Raw genomic sequence first — 15,284 nt, forward strand, 5'->3', positions numbered from 1 at the left:
AACCATCACAATGTAATTTTAGAACATCTCATCATCCCCAAAAGAAACCTGTACCCTTTAGCTGTCACTTCTTAAGGCCCCACATCACCACCAGCCCTAGGAAACCACTAATCTATTTTCTGTCTCAATGGATCTACCTATTCTGGACATTTCATGTAGATGGAATCCTGCAATATGTAGCTTTTATATTTGGATTCTTTCACTTAGCATGTTCTCCCGGTTTAACCATGCTGTAGCATGTATCTGTATTTCATTCCTTTTTAAGGCTGAATAATACTTCATTGTATGGCTAGACCACATTTTGTTTATTCATTCATCAGTTGATAGATACCATGTTTTTTAAATATAGAAATATTGAAACCCTGATATTTTAAAACTAACAAAATATTTTTTCTCCTAAGAACATTGTCATTTTTATCTGAAATCTAATCTTTGGATGTGCACAGAGAATATCCTGTATTAAAATTTCAAGCTAGAGATACACTCATTTTGAAAGTATTCTCAGGACAAACTTTCCAAGGCCTCTTATTGTTGTTGAAATAGCTAGTTCTGGGTTACTTGTGTGGTCGAGCATCTTTTTCTGTTTCCTAGTCATTTATCTGTTCTTTCAGAGTCTGTTTGTGTCCTTGGTCTTCTTTCAGAGGACCCTGATGGAATAAACTTAGAATAGGGTGTGGGCATTAAAATGGGGGCATGAGAACGAAGTTGTGATGGAGGATGATGAGAGGAGAGAAATAGGTGCTGGGAGATTCTTAGGCCCAATTTCCAACGTTTTCCCTTTAACCTGACCACTTCCTTTTCTCTGGTTTAGATTCCTTCTGCTTCCTTCCTCCTTTTCCATCCAAGCCAGATTTCTTTTCTTAGGAGCCTACCCCTCCTGTGATAATTTGTTCGACCCAGAATCTTCATTCTCAATCATCCTGTCTGGAGGCACTCAACCCAGAAGGACAGAACAGCCTCATCTGAGCCTCCCCCAGGAGGAACAGCACGTTATAATATTGGGAAGAAGATGATAACCGTATCTCCATTTTAATAGAATACTGATATTTTGGCATGACTTGAAATACCCTTGTAGTTGGAGGAGAGTTTCACCACCACTACCCATATTCAGACCAAGCCATGGATCCAGGGACCTTGCGGGTCAGCTGAAACCCAGAGGTCTATAGCATTTGGGCTACATCTCAGTCACTGGCTCTGTGGCTGTTGCTATTGCAGACCCCTCCCAGGCCACTGTGGTTCTTCAGGATGCAAAGAAAGACACTTCCTTCCTTACCTTCCCCTCAATGTTTAAAGGCTGTTTCATGCAATAATTAGTCTGTGTAGTTTGAAATGGCAGATGAAACACACTATTTCCACTATTTTTGGAAGGTCAGAAGTAGATAAAGTCATGAGTAAATGTTCAGGGAACCCCAGCTTAGGATGAGGTGGGAGATAGGCTCACAGAAAGGAATATGGACCAAAGGGAAGCCTTGCGATTTGGAGACACCAGGTGCTGTGAAGGGTAGGAGTGAGGCTCATGCCTAAGAACAGTGACATTCATTAAAAGACTCTAATGTGGGAAAATCCCTCCTGCCTCCCCAGATCCACCCATTGTCGAAGGACAGCACCCACACATAGCACATCCCCTCTTCCCAAGGGAGTAGAGACTTCTCTGGGGAAATTGAAGGCCCTCTGGAGGGAAAAACTTCCCAATCTGGTATTTAGGGGTTTCCCATTATAAGATTCGATACCTCCTCTTGGTCACCCTAAAGCAATGATTTCCAGTTGGCAATCCTCTCCTATAAATTCCCCCCATCAGTTTTTCTGGATCTCACCTTTAAATATGAACAGGCAGGCTAAGATCACCAAATGTTTGAGGTAAGTCACTGTGATGGTTACTTTTATGTGTCAACTTGGCTAGGCTATAATTAATCAATCAAACACTAACCTGGGTGTTGCTGTGAGGTTTTTGTAGATATGATTAACTTCTACAATCAGTTGACTTTAAACAAAGGAGATTATCCTTGAAAACCGTAATGCATCTAATCAGTTGAAAGGTCTTACACTTGATCTTAGCCAAAAGGCCGAGAAGCGATTAGTTGAAAGGTCTTAACAGCAAAACTAAAATTTCCCTGAAGGAGAAGAAATTCTGCCTCAAGTCTGAAGTGTCAACTCCTGCCTGAGAATTTCCAGCCTGCTGGCCTGCTTTATATATTTCAAACTTGCCTAGCTAGCACCCCATGATCCTGAAAATCAATTTCTTGAAATAACCACCTACCTACTACAAAAACACCCTTTCTCTGTCTCTGTCTTTCTCTGCCTCTGTGTGTCTCACTCTGTCAATAGATTATACAGGCATGTATATAATGTATATAATACACAATTTTAAAATACACATATAATACACAAATGTAAAGCACACACGTAAGATTCTACATATACATGTACAAATTTTACTAGTTCTTGTTTCTCGGGTAGAACCCCAACAGACAGAAGTCACCAAATGCAAAAGGAGACCAAGACAAACAGTGAAAATTATCTGGGCCCTGCCTGCTTTGTCAAACTTAACCTTGTACACTTTGCTCCAACCACACTAGCCTTCTTGGTGTTCCTGGAACACAGAGTGCTTGTTCTTTTCTCAGAGTCCATCACCCCTGGGGCTGCCTCCCACTGCAATGGTTTACCTGGCCTGCTATCCAGATTGTATTCAGGTCTCTGTTCAAGTACTATCACAGCAGAGACACGGTCCCAGCCTACTCTTTAAAACAAACATCCCCCTACTCCCATATGCTCCATCCACTGAATTTTGTTCATTCATAGCAATGACAACTTCCTTAAATAATATTATTTATTTGTATATTTACTAGTTTTTTCTCTGACAAGAAAAAATTGTCTACAACAGGAACCCTTTACGTCTTTTCTTCCCTTCATGTCAGACGGGTAATGTGCCAATGTTGTAACAAGTTTTGAGGGAGGCACATCTCACACATGTACATGAAAAACCAATCATCATGCTTATGAACTAAAGAAGGATCTATTCGTGTCTTGTTCACCATTGTGTCCCCATCATCTAACACAGTGCCTGGTCCTTTAAGAGTTGAAGAGATGATATATGGACGGAATGATAAATGAAAAAAATCTCTGAAAGAAACAGACATAGTTCAGGGAATAGTGAACTTTAAAAACAATGCTAATTGGTTACACACTGAAAGAGCCAAATCATTATTATAATCCATAAACAATAATGGAATACGGTGAACAAAGAACAATTGGAGAAAAAGAAAGAGAGCTTTTAGACCTGAAAAAGATTGGTGGAACTTTAAAACTTCCACAGAAGAGTCCTAAGCTACCAACACAATGTCACTGAATGCAAAATTGGGAAGGGAAGTGCAGAGTTGGCCCTCACTAGCTGGTTCAAGCCAATATCAGCACAACACTGATAGGTGCAGGTAGCTGATGTGGTAGACACTGTAATGTGCCCTTCAGATCCTCCCTCAGGAATGAAGGACTTATTACCCCATCTGTTGAGAAGGCTGCCAGATAAGTCTTTGGCTGTCAGCCTTATTCAGGGATTGCCTCAGCTGAAAAGACCTACCTAGCCAAGGTCATAGCCCCTTCCAAAGGCATCCCACATTAAATGACTGAACAACTTGGGGTATCAGGGGCCAGTTTCCTGGTCCCAAATGGGGACCACTCCGGCAAATTATCCAATCTTCAGAACTTGTAAGGTTGCATGAGGCTTCTGTCACGAAGCCTTCTTCCTTCTCTTCCCTACTCTTCTGCATGTGTTAATCCCAGTAATGTGCCCTAATACAGCTTCTGTATCTATTTTCTCTTCTAAGTCATGAATTGAAGTCATTAGATGATAGTGATCAGGAGAAGAGAGAGGAGTGAGTGTAGGAAATTTGAGGATACAAGGGAAGGGTGAAATTGTTATTTTAGAGTGAGAAATTGAGTTTCTAGCAAAGTATAGTGGAATTGTCTCAGTGTTGAGTGAGAAAAAAAGATAAGAGACATGAAGAATAAATTCAGGAGGTCCAATATCCCACAGGAATCCAAGAGAAAAAAAGAACAGAGAAAATAGGAAAGGATAGGCTGGGCATGGTGGCTCATGCCTGTAATCCCAGCAATTTGGCAGGCCGAGGATGGGGGTCACCTGAGGTCAGGAGTTCAAGACCAGCCTAGCCAACATGGTGAAACCCCATCTCTACAAAAATACAAAAATTAGCTGGGCATGATGGCGGGTGCCTGTTAATACCAGCTACCTGGGAGGCTGAGGCAGGAGAATTGCTTAAACACAGGAGGTGGAGGTTGCAGTGAGCCGAAATCACGCCACTGCACTCCAGCCTGGGTGACAAAGTGAGACTCTGTCAAAACAAACAAACAAACAAAAAACAAAAAACACACACAAGGGAAAATGGGGAAGAATATTTCAAAGAAATAATAGAAGAAATAGAAAAAAAATTTCCGGAACCGAAGAACAAGAATATTTGTATTAAAAGGGCCTATCAAATGCAAAATGAGATTATTCAAAAATAACCACACTGGTATACATCCTTATGAATTTTAAAGTACACCACGGACATGAAAGAGAACTTAAATATTTATAGCTGGAAAGAAGTAAATCTCTTACAGAGGATCAATAGGCACAGAGAAAGCTTTCAATAACTTCCAACATCCCTTCATGATAAAACCCCTCAACAGACTAGGCATCAAAAAACATATGTCAAAATAATAACAGCCATTTATGACAATCCCACAGTAAACATCATATCGAATGGGCAAAATTTGGAACCATTCACCTTGAGAACTAGAACAAGATAAGGATGCCCTCTCTCCACTCCTATTCAACATAGTACTGGAAGTCCTAGCCAGAGCAATCAGGCAAGAGAAAGAAATAAAAAGCATCCACGTATGAAAAGAAGTCACACAATCTCTTTTCCTTGATGATATGAATCTATACTTAGAAAATTTTAAAGATGCTGCCAAAAGGCTCCTAGAAATTGCCTTGTGAACTTGCATATGATTGGCTTATAAATTTGGACAGCTTAAGTTGCAGGATACAAAATTAGTGTACAAAAATCAGTGCCATTTCTATGCATCAACAACATCCAGGCTGAGAGTGAAATCAAGAACACAGTCCCCAAAATCTCACAAATCACCACTAAAGAAGTTACTCATGTAACCAAACACCATCCATTCCCCAATAACCTGTGGAAATGAAAAATTAAACAAAAATAAAGAACACAATCCCACTTACAACAGCCACAAAGAAAATGAAATACCTAGAAACACACCTAACCAAGGAGGTGAAAAGTTTCTACAAGGAGAACTACAAAACACTGCTGAAAGAAATCAGGAATGACACAAATAAATGGAAAAACATTCCACGTTCATGGATTGGAAGAATCAATATCATAAAAATGGCCATACTGCCCAAAGCAATTTACAGATTCAGTGCTAATCCTATCAAACTGCTAATGGCATTCTTCACAGAATTAGAAAAAAAAACTATTCTAAAATTCACATGAAACCAAAAAAAGAGCCCAAATAACCAAAGCAATCCAAAGCAAAAAGAACAAAGATGGAGGCATCACACTATCCAACTTCGAACTATACTATAAAGCCACAGTAAACAAAACAACTTGGGTGGCCGGGCACAGTGGCTCACATCTGTAATCCCAGCACTTTGGGAGGCTGAGGTGGGCAGATGACTTGAGGTCAGGAGTTTGAGACCAGCCTGGCCAACATGGTGAAACCCCATCTCTACTAAAACATACACAAATCAGCCAGGCGTGGTGGCGGGCACCTGTAATTCCAGCTACTCGGGAGGCTGAGGCAGGAGAATTGCTTGAATCCCAGGGGCATAGGTTGCAGTGAGCTGAGATCATGCCATTGCACTCCAGCCTGGGCGACAGAGTGAGACTCAATCTCAAAAACAAACAAACAAACAAACAAATAAAGACAGCTTGGTAGTGGTACAAAAACAGATACATAAACCAATGGAACAGAATAGAGAACTCAGCTGCACAGCTACAAGCATCTGATCTTTGACAAGGCTAACCAAAACAAGCAATGGGAAAACAATTCCACATTCAGTAAATGGTGCTGAGATAACTGGCTAGCCATATGCAGAAGATTGAAGCTGGACCCCTACCTTTCTCCATATGCAAAAATTAACTAAAAATGGATTAAAGATTTTAATGTAAGATCTCAAACTATAGAAATCCTGGAAGAAAACCTAGGAAATACTCTTTTTGACATTGGCCTTGGTAAATAATATTTGGCTAAGTCCCTAAAAGCAATTGCAATAAAACCAGAAATAGACAAGTGGGACCTCATTAAACTAAAGAGCTTCTGTACAGCAAAAGAAACTATCAGCAGAGCAAACAGACAACCTACAGAATGGGAGAAGATATTTGCAAACTATGTATCTGACAAAGGTCTAATACTCAGAATCTATAGGGAACTTAAATAAATTAACAAGTAAAAACCAAATAACACCATTAAAAAGTGGCCAAATGACATGAACAGACACTTTTCGAAAGAAGACATACAAATGGCCAACAAATATACGAAACAATACTCAGCATCACTAATCATCAGAGAAATGCAAATCAAAACCACAATGAGATACCATCTCACAACAGTCAGAATGGCTATTACTAGGCAAGGCAGCAGAGAAAAGCAAACACTTATACACTGTTGGTGGAAATGTAAATTAGTCCAGCCGCTGTGGAAAGCAGTCTGGAGATTTCTGAAAGAACTTAAAACAATTCTACCACTGGATACAGCAATCCCATTACTGGGTATGTACCCAAAAGAAATTATTCTACCAAAAAGACACATGCACTTGTATGTTCATCACTGCACTGTTCACAATAGCAAAGACATGGAATCAACCCAGGTTCCCATCAGTGGTAAATGGGACAAAGAAAATGTGCTACATATACACCATGGAATACTAGGCAGCCATAAAAAAGAATGAAATCATTCTTTGCAGCAACATGCACGGAGCTGGAGGCCATAATTCTAAGCAAGTTAGTGCAGGAACAGAAAACCAAATACCACATGTTCTCATTTATGAAGGGAGCTAAGCACTGAGCACACATGGACATTAATATGGGAACAACAGATATTGTGGACTGCTAGAGGGTGCAGGGAGGTGGGGAGGATAAAAAAAAAAAAAAAAAAAAAACTACTGGGCACTATGCTCACTACCAGGATGACAGGATCTGTACCTTCAACATCAGCATCATGTAATATTCCCATATAACAAATCTGCACATGTACCCCCTTATCTAAAATTAAAGTTGAAAAAAAATGGCCACCCATCGTCTGGGAAGTGAGGAGTGCCTCTGCCCGGCCACCCATTGTCTGGGAAGTGAGGAGTGCCTCTGCCAGGCCGCCCCGTCTGGGAAGTGAGGAGCGCCTCTGCCCGGCCGCCCCATCTGGGAAGAAGTGAGGAGCACCTCTGCCTGGCCACCCGTCGTCTGGGAAGTGAGGAGCGCCTCTACCCGGCCTCCCCGTCTGGGAAGTGAGAAGCGCCTCTGCCCGACCGCCCATTGTCTGGGAAGTGAGGAGCGCCTCTGCCCGGCCGCCCCATCTGGGAAGAAGTGAGGAGCGCCTCTGCCCGGCCGCCCCGTCTGGGAACTGAGGAGCGACTCTGCCTGGCCGCCCCGTCTGGGAAGTGAGGAGCGCCTCTGCCCGGCTGCCCCGTCTGGGATGTGGGGAGCGCCTCTGCCCGACCGCCCCGTCTGGGAGGTCTACCACGGAGGCCAGAAGCAATGTGGGGGCTGGACGTGGTGGCTCACGCCTGTAGTCCTGGCGCTCTGGGAGGCTGAGGCAGGTTGATCACTTCAGGCTAGGAGTTCGAGACCAGCCTGGCCAACATGGCGAAACATATGAAAAATACAACAGACAAACCAACCAACCAACCCAGAGACAACAAAACAGGTCTACCCTGGAGCCATACTCTAATTTTTTCTATTTTCCTCCCTTTCTGATCCTTTATCCCACTTTCTTTTTCTTCCTCTTCCTTCTCCTTCTTCGTCAAATAGAGGATTGAGTTATTATCATTCATCCATACAAAGTCCCTCTCTCATTCATTTTCTTTAATTCCCACTCCCCATTTCTATTCCCCGTCTTCCCATGTGCAACCTTCCTAACACGTTTGATACGCATCTTTTTGTTTGTATGTATTTTTAGAAAATGTTTATTGTTTTTGTGCAAAAAAAATTAATAAAAAAAAGAAAAAAATGAAACAAAATGACATTGAACTTCTCAATAGCAACACTGGATTCTACAAACTAATGGAAAAATAAATACAAAATTGGGGGGAAAAGGTTTTTCAGCTTGGAATTTTATACTGCGTCAGGCTCTCAAACAAAAATAAAGGTTGTCTAAGACATTTTTCAGACATAATAATAATTATTATTAATAATAAAAGTTTATAATCCATATAAAGAAGTTAGTAGAGAATGTATTCCCCCCAAAAATGATGAAGAATGAAGAGCAAGACAATGAATCTAGGAAATAATGATCCGATATAGGAGCACAGACAAAGGGAATTTCAGAAAGAGATGTGCAGCTAGCCTGCAGAGTAACCAGCTCAGATGAAAAAAGGAGGATGGAGGGCTCTGGGTGGGAGCTGCTCCCATCCCTTTCTACCTCTTTCTCACCAAGTTTGGTGAGTTTTCATTAGGATCTTTTTGGGACCCTCGAGCAACTTTCAAGAACCTTGCATATCAGAGAAAAAAGGGGTTGGAGTTTCCAATCCTTTCATTCTGAGAAGACCTCTAGGTTCTTCATATAAACAGTTCCACTCCTTCCCCAGAAACTTTCTACCTCCACAAATAAATTCTATAGAGCAAGAATAAAATGTGGTTTTGCCTCACTAGAGACCCTAATTTAAAAAATGTGAGAAACATCACCATATTCTTTTGGAAGATTGCCCTCAAGACCTCCCATTTTTCTTTGCTCTCCAAGTCTACATCCCCCCGGCTACCTTCTGGGGACCAAGGTAGTTCTTCTTGGTCTGGAAAATTTGCGTGCTTAAAAAGAACTGGACACAAATAATGGAATGGTCTTTTACCCACTGGAAATAAATAATCTGCTGTCCAAATTTATAAGCCAACCATATGCAAGTTCACAAGGCAATTTCTCAAGTCCTAATCACTAGAGGGCTCAGAGACTGAGGCCGAAATATTGCATAGGAACCACACCAAGGTACAGCCATCCCATGAAGCCCAGGTGCACACCAGATTTGTTATACTAATAGTTCCAGGTTTACAGTGGTGAAGTTCTAATCCAGAGTTGAGAAATTCCCACCTGCCTTTACTTGGGAATCCTAATTATTTTAGAAGAAACTGAACAGTAGACAAAGAACTGTCGAAGAAACCCAAAGCAGGTTATTGCAGTCTGTATGGACGGATACACCTTTACAAGAACCGCACTGTGTCCTGCAAATCATTGGTCCTAGAAATGGGGGATTCTGGGGAAAAGGGGAAACTACTACAAGAATGAAAATGACTGGCTATGGGGGACGCTATCTATAAAATTATTCCAAGACTCACCCACTCATTGCCCCAATCCATTTCTTATATTACTCTAAGGTAAAGAATTTCTTACCACAAATGTTTGTCCTTAAGGCTGTCGCAGCTCATTCTGTTTCCTCGGCCAAAAGAATGTACAATACTCTCTGTCTGCTCCAAGAACAAAAGCCTTCTTGCTCTTAACATGAAAAAAAGTTTCAAAGCCAATCTGATGTCAGCAACTGAAAGTGTAGAGAAGCCTTGACTTGAAGTAGAACCCAGAAACAAAATTATAAATCATACACTGTATCACAGTAGAGGAAAGAGACCTAATTTTTTTTTTTATTTACAAGGACAAATCTGGAGAAACAGAACGCCCACTCAAGAGTTAGCCCGACAGTTTGAAAACAAAATACTTTTGCACAAAATGCAGAAGCTGGGCATATCTTTTTTTGTACATGACAAATAAAAATTGTATGGTGTACAATATGATTTCTGATGTATGTATACATCCTGAAATGGCTAAATCAAGCTAATTAATACTTTCTTTACCTCACATATGTATCCTTTTTGTGGTGGGAACATGTAAAATCTACTCTCTTAGCAGTTTTCAAGTACACAATGTATTGTTATTAACTATAGTTATCATGATGTACAACAGGTCTCTTGGCAGGGTGCAGCGGCTCACGCCTGTAATCCTAGCACTTTGCGGGGCCGAGGTGGGTGGATCACTTGAGGTCAGGAGTTCGAGACAAGCCTGGCCAACATGGTGAAACCTCATCTCTACTAAAAATACAAAAATTAGCTGGGTGTGGTGGCAGACACCTGTAATCCCACCTACTCAGGAGGCTGAGGCAGGAGAATCGCTTGAACTCAAGAGGCAGAGGTTGCAGTGAGCTGAGATCACACCACTGCACTCCAGCCTGGGCAATAAAGTAAGACTCCATCTCAAAAAATATATACAAATAAAAATATGAAAAGAATTTTAAAAATTAAAAAATAGATCTCTTGAACTTTGTCCTCCTGTCTACGTGTAATGATGTATCCTTTGACCAACATCTCCCAAAACCCTGCCCCATCCTCTGGAAACCACCATTCTACTTTCTGCTTCTATGAGTTTGACTTTTTTAGATTCCCCATCTAAAACAGAGATCATGCAGTATTTTTCTTTCTGTGTCTGGATTATTTCACTTAGCATAATGTCCTCTAGGTTCATCCGTACTGTCACAAATGACAGAATTTCATTCTTTTTTAAAGGCTGAATAGCATTCGTGTGTGTGTGTGTGTGTGTATATATATATATATATATATATATATATATATATATATATATATATTTTCTTGAGGTTGCTTCCATATCTTGGCTATTGTGAATAGTGCTGCAATGAACATAGGAGTGTAGATATCTCTTTGACAGACTGATTTCATTTTCTTTGGATATATACCCAGTAGTGGCATTGCTGGATCATATGGTAATTGATCATATGACCATAAATGCCTGGATTTTTTTCTGGGCCAGAACATTCATACTGTTTTCCATAGTGGCTGTGCTAATTTACATTCCCACCAACAAGGGCTCCCTTTTCTCCACATCCTCACAAGCACTTGTTATCTTATGTTTTTGATCATTGCTACCCTAACAGGTGCAAAATGTTATCTAAATGTGGTTTTAATTTGCATTTTTGTGATGATAAGTGATGTTGAACATTTTGTCATATACTGGTTGGCTATTTGTATGTCTTTAAGAAATGTCTACTCAGGTTCTTTGACCATTTTTAACTGGGTTATTTACTACTTCTTTTTGCTAATGAGTTGAGTTCTTTATATAACTTGGGTATTAACCACTTACCAGATGTATGGTCTGTAAGTATTTTTCCCATTCCATAGGTGGTCTTTTGACTCAGTTGTTTCCTTTGATGTACAGAAAACTTTCTAGTTTAATGCTATCCCATTTGTCTATATTTCCTCTGTGCTTTTGGGGTCATATCCAAAAAATCTCTGCCTAGACTAATGTCAAGAAACTTTTCTTCTATGTTACTTATTTATTTTGAATTGACACATAGCAAATATATATATATATATATATATATATATATATACACACATATATATTTATGGAGTGCAGTGTGATGTTTTAATACGTGTATACATTGTATAATGATGAAATCAGGGTAATTAGCATATCCATGACCTCATATATTTGTCATATCTTTGTGGTAAGAACATTCAGTTTGAGGTCTTACCTTTAAGTCTTTAATCCATTTTGAGTTTTTGAGTTGATTTTTGCACATGGTGTGAGATGTGTCTAATTTCATTCTTTTGCATGTGTATATCCAGTTTTCCCAACACCATTTATCGATGAGGCTGTCTTTTCTCCATTGCGTGTTTTTGGCAACTTTTTTGAAGATCAGTTGACCATAAATGCCTGGATTTATTTCTGGGCCAGAAGATCTTTAAGGTATGTCCTAACCTTAATATATGTAGATAAAGGTAAATATACATATATATATATCTCCAGAAAAGCTTATTAAAATACTATCATCCTTACTTGGTTCTTTTTTGTATGTTATCTATATCATTGAAAATGGACATGCATTTAGTTTATAACAAGAAAATATAACACATATTTTTAAAAGATACCAAAAATAGAAGTGATCCTTTCAAAACTTAAGTGAGATTATGTCACTCCTCTGTTCATAATATTCCAGACTTCTACTGGAATTCAGAATCAAATCTAATGTCCTTATCATAGCCTACACAGCTCTACATGCTCTCATCCTTCCATACCTAATTTCAACTCCTACCAATCTCCCTCCATTTTGGTCACAGTGACCTCCTGGCAGTACCTCCAATATGCCATGAAAGCTCCTATCTCAGGGTCTGGGCATTTGCTGTTCACATGGCCTGGATTCCCCTTCATCCATATATATGAATGGCTCCCTCTCTCACTTAATTCAGTTCTCTGCTCAAATGTCACCTTGTCAGAGAGAACTTTTTTTACTACCATATCTAAAGTAGCACCTGCTATCATTCTCGGAATATCTGCTTTGACTGCATAAACACTAAACTTTCTGTGCAATATAAAAGATACATTCTTAATGACTGACACAGAGAAAAATACTTGTGAAATACATGACAAAATGCACATATTCTAATATACAGAATTATAATGAGTAAAAAAGGAAAAAAGATGAGCAACTTAATAGGACAATGGGTAAAGGAAGTGTAACTGACAAAAGAAGAAATATAAACACCCACATATACATGGAAAATCTATTTGAACTCACAGATAAGCAAAGAAAAGCTAATATTACCAAGAGTAAACACTATTTTTCCTTTAATCCAGGAGTTGGCAAATTTTTTTTCTGTAAACAGCTAAGATAATAGAAATGTCCCCCTTTGTGGGCCACATATAGTCTTGGTCAGACATTCTTAATTATCTTTTTTTCCCTACAGCCCTAAAGATGCTGAGTGGGTTGCTGACCCCAGATCTATGAGGAGTGATTGAAGATGGAGAGCACTTAATGCTGCAAACGGGGAGGGTAAACTGGCTCACTGTTGTTGGGGGCACAGATTGATACAGCTTTTCTAAAAGACAGTTTGTCATGTACACATCTTTTGCCCTAGGAATTCCAAATTTTTGATTTTACACCAAGAAGCTAATCTGGCAGGAATGGAAATATATTTGTACAGAATACATTGCCATGTTATTCATAATAGCAGGCAGGAGGAGGAGAAGAAATTTATATAATAAACTAGGAAATAGTTAAACCATGTGCATGAAATAAATGAAATGCCACACAGCTATTTAAAACAGTCATATATATATGAATTAATTTATATAGAACAATCATATGACTTTTTATGGTTTAAAATTATAGTGCGTATAACATAGTTCAATATATACAAAATTATATATGTATGTATGTTGTGTATATGTGTATATATACATATACATATTCAAAAAAATATGGTTACCTCAGGGGGGTTGCAATACTAAGTGACTTTTATGTTTATATTATTAGGTATTGCTTGATTTTGAGCAAGTATCATCAGTATAATCAGAAAAAAATAAAATTCTTATTGAATTTAGCAAAACCTCAGGTCAATTAAAACGGACTTTTGCCTGAAGTGCAACAGTTTTCTAAACTTATTCTTACAATATAATAATGCAAGATAGTTTTCACAATTTGAACAAATAGTTTTTATGCATTTTGTTTGCTTTCTGGTTTGTTTCTTGTACCAAAAGGACAGAGTTACTCATTAACTTGTCTTAAAAATATTCTTTTGGGAATTCTATGATTTATGCATTTTAATCTCCGCCACCTCTTTTCTCCAACTCTCTGTGAACACTCATTGGCATCATACTGGTGTTATATTCCCAACCCAGGGCACAGAGAGTGGAGGTACAAGAAAATCACCCCACTGACCACTGTACAAGAGAAGCTAGGGAGTGGAAGAGTTGAGAGGAGAGGGATAATGAAAGGCATCCGAGAAAGTGTTCACTCGGAAAACGCACAGGGAACTTGTGTTCCCACATCGCTGTCTTTAATTTGCAGCCAAGCAATACTCACTCTATCATGGAAGCTTCCCATGTTTGAAAATGAAGTTGTAAGTGAACAGAGGCATCACAGCCCTGGTGTTAGGCATAGCACTTCACTTGTACCATGTTTCACACAAAAGCACAGCTGTTACGGATCCACAGTGCAGATTTTAGTATCAACCAAAAAGAGTTCGCTAACAAAGTTACAACAGGACTTCAGATTAAAGCTGGTACATAGGAAACGGGAGTACAGTACTAAACTGTTCAAACTTGCTACACTTTTATTCATAAAGGTTTTATTTTTTGTCACTTTTTGTAAAACATGCTCATTGTGGAAGACTTGCAAACTATGAAAAAGCACAAAGAAACAGAAAAGCAAACCCTAGCCTTAACTGCATCACTCAGTGGCAACCACAGTTAACATTATGGCTTTTTTTTTTTCAGTCATTTTGAGATCATACTGTTTATTATTTTGAATACGTATTTTTTACTAAGCATGAAAGCATACTCATTTCCCACTGACAATAGCTTTTCAATAGTGTGAAGAAAAACATGTCTAGGCTTTCAATATCAAACTAGTGTTGAAATAAGGTTAACAGATTACAATTGCAGAATTTGTTCTTTCATACCTCTATTGTTAAAAATTCCAAATATGAGAGGACTTCAAAAAGTTTGTGGAAAATAAAATTTAAAGATAAAAATTAAAATATAAACTTTATTTCTTACATAAGATCCATAAAGATGAAGATACTTTGGTAAATGATGATACCAGCCATTTAGGAAAGAGATGTCAATTTAGTCTTTTTGACATTATTAACAGAAGAAAAACAGATGCCCTTTATAGATTTTTAAGATTAGGAAACAAACAAACAAAAAAAGAGTCAGGAGCAGCCAAATCAGGACTGTGAGGTGGATACCTAATGATTTCCCATTAAAACTCTCACAAAATTGCCCTTATTTGATGAGAGGAATGAGCAAGAGCATTGTCATGATGGAGAAGGACTCTCTGGTGAGGTTTTCTTGGGCATTTTTTCTGCTAAAGCTGTGCCTAAAGATGTGCTAAAGATGTTGTCGTTCTTTGGCCCTCCAGAAAGTCAGCAAGCAAAATGCCTTGAGTATCTCCAAAAAACTGTTGCCATGACTTTTGCTCTTGACTGGTCCACTTTTGCTTTGACTGGACCACTTCCACCACTTGGTAGCCATTGCTTTGATTGTGCTTTGTCTTCAAG

At 39.1% G+C, this 15,284-nt stretch overlaps 1 protein-coding gene and 1 non-coding gene across 2 annotated transcripts in view; both read right to left on the bottom strand.

The window, feature by feature from the left end:
• The window catches only part of MCF2 (MCF.2 cell line derived transforming sequence), a 122,801-nt gene extending 113,023 nt beyond the window's left edge, over window positions 1-9,778 (bottom strand). The window contains exon 1 of the mRNA XM_055267372.2: window positions 9,610-9,778. The gene's annotated coding sequence lies outside the window, so the exon portion shown is untranslated. The remainder of the gene's footprint in view (window positions 1-9,609) is intronic.
• On the bottom strand, window positions 2,910-3,013 carry LOC129476603 (small nucleolar RNA U13). Its single transcript, XR_008655027.1, has one exon. It is a non-coding gene; the product is annotated as a small nucleolar RNA U13 (small nucleolar RNA).
• Window positions 9,779-15,284: the final 5,506 nt, after the last annotated feature.

This window comes from Symphalangus syndactylus, chromosome X, assembly GCF_028878055.3.
Source record: "Symphalangus syndactylus isolate Jambi chromosome X, NHGRI_mSymSyn1-v2.1_pri, whole genome shotgun sequence".
Classification (NCBI taxonomy): Eukaryota; Metazoa; Chordata; class Mammalia; order Primates; family Hylobatidae; genus Symphalangus; species Symphalangus syndactylus.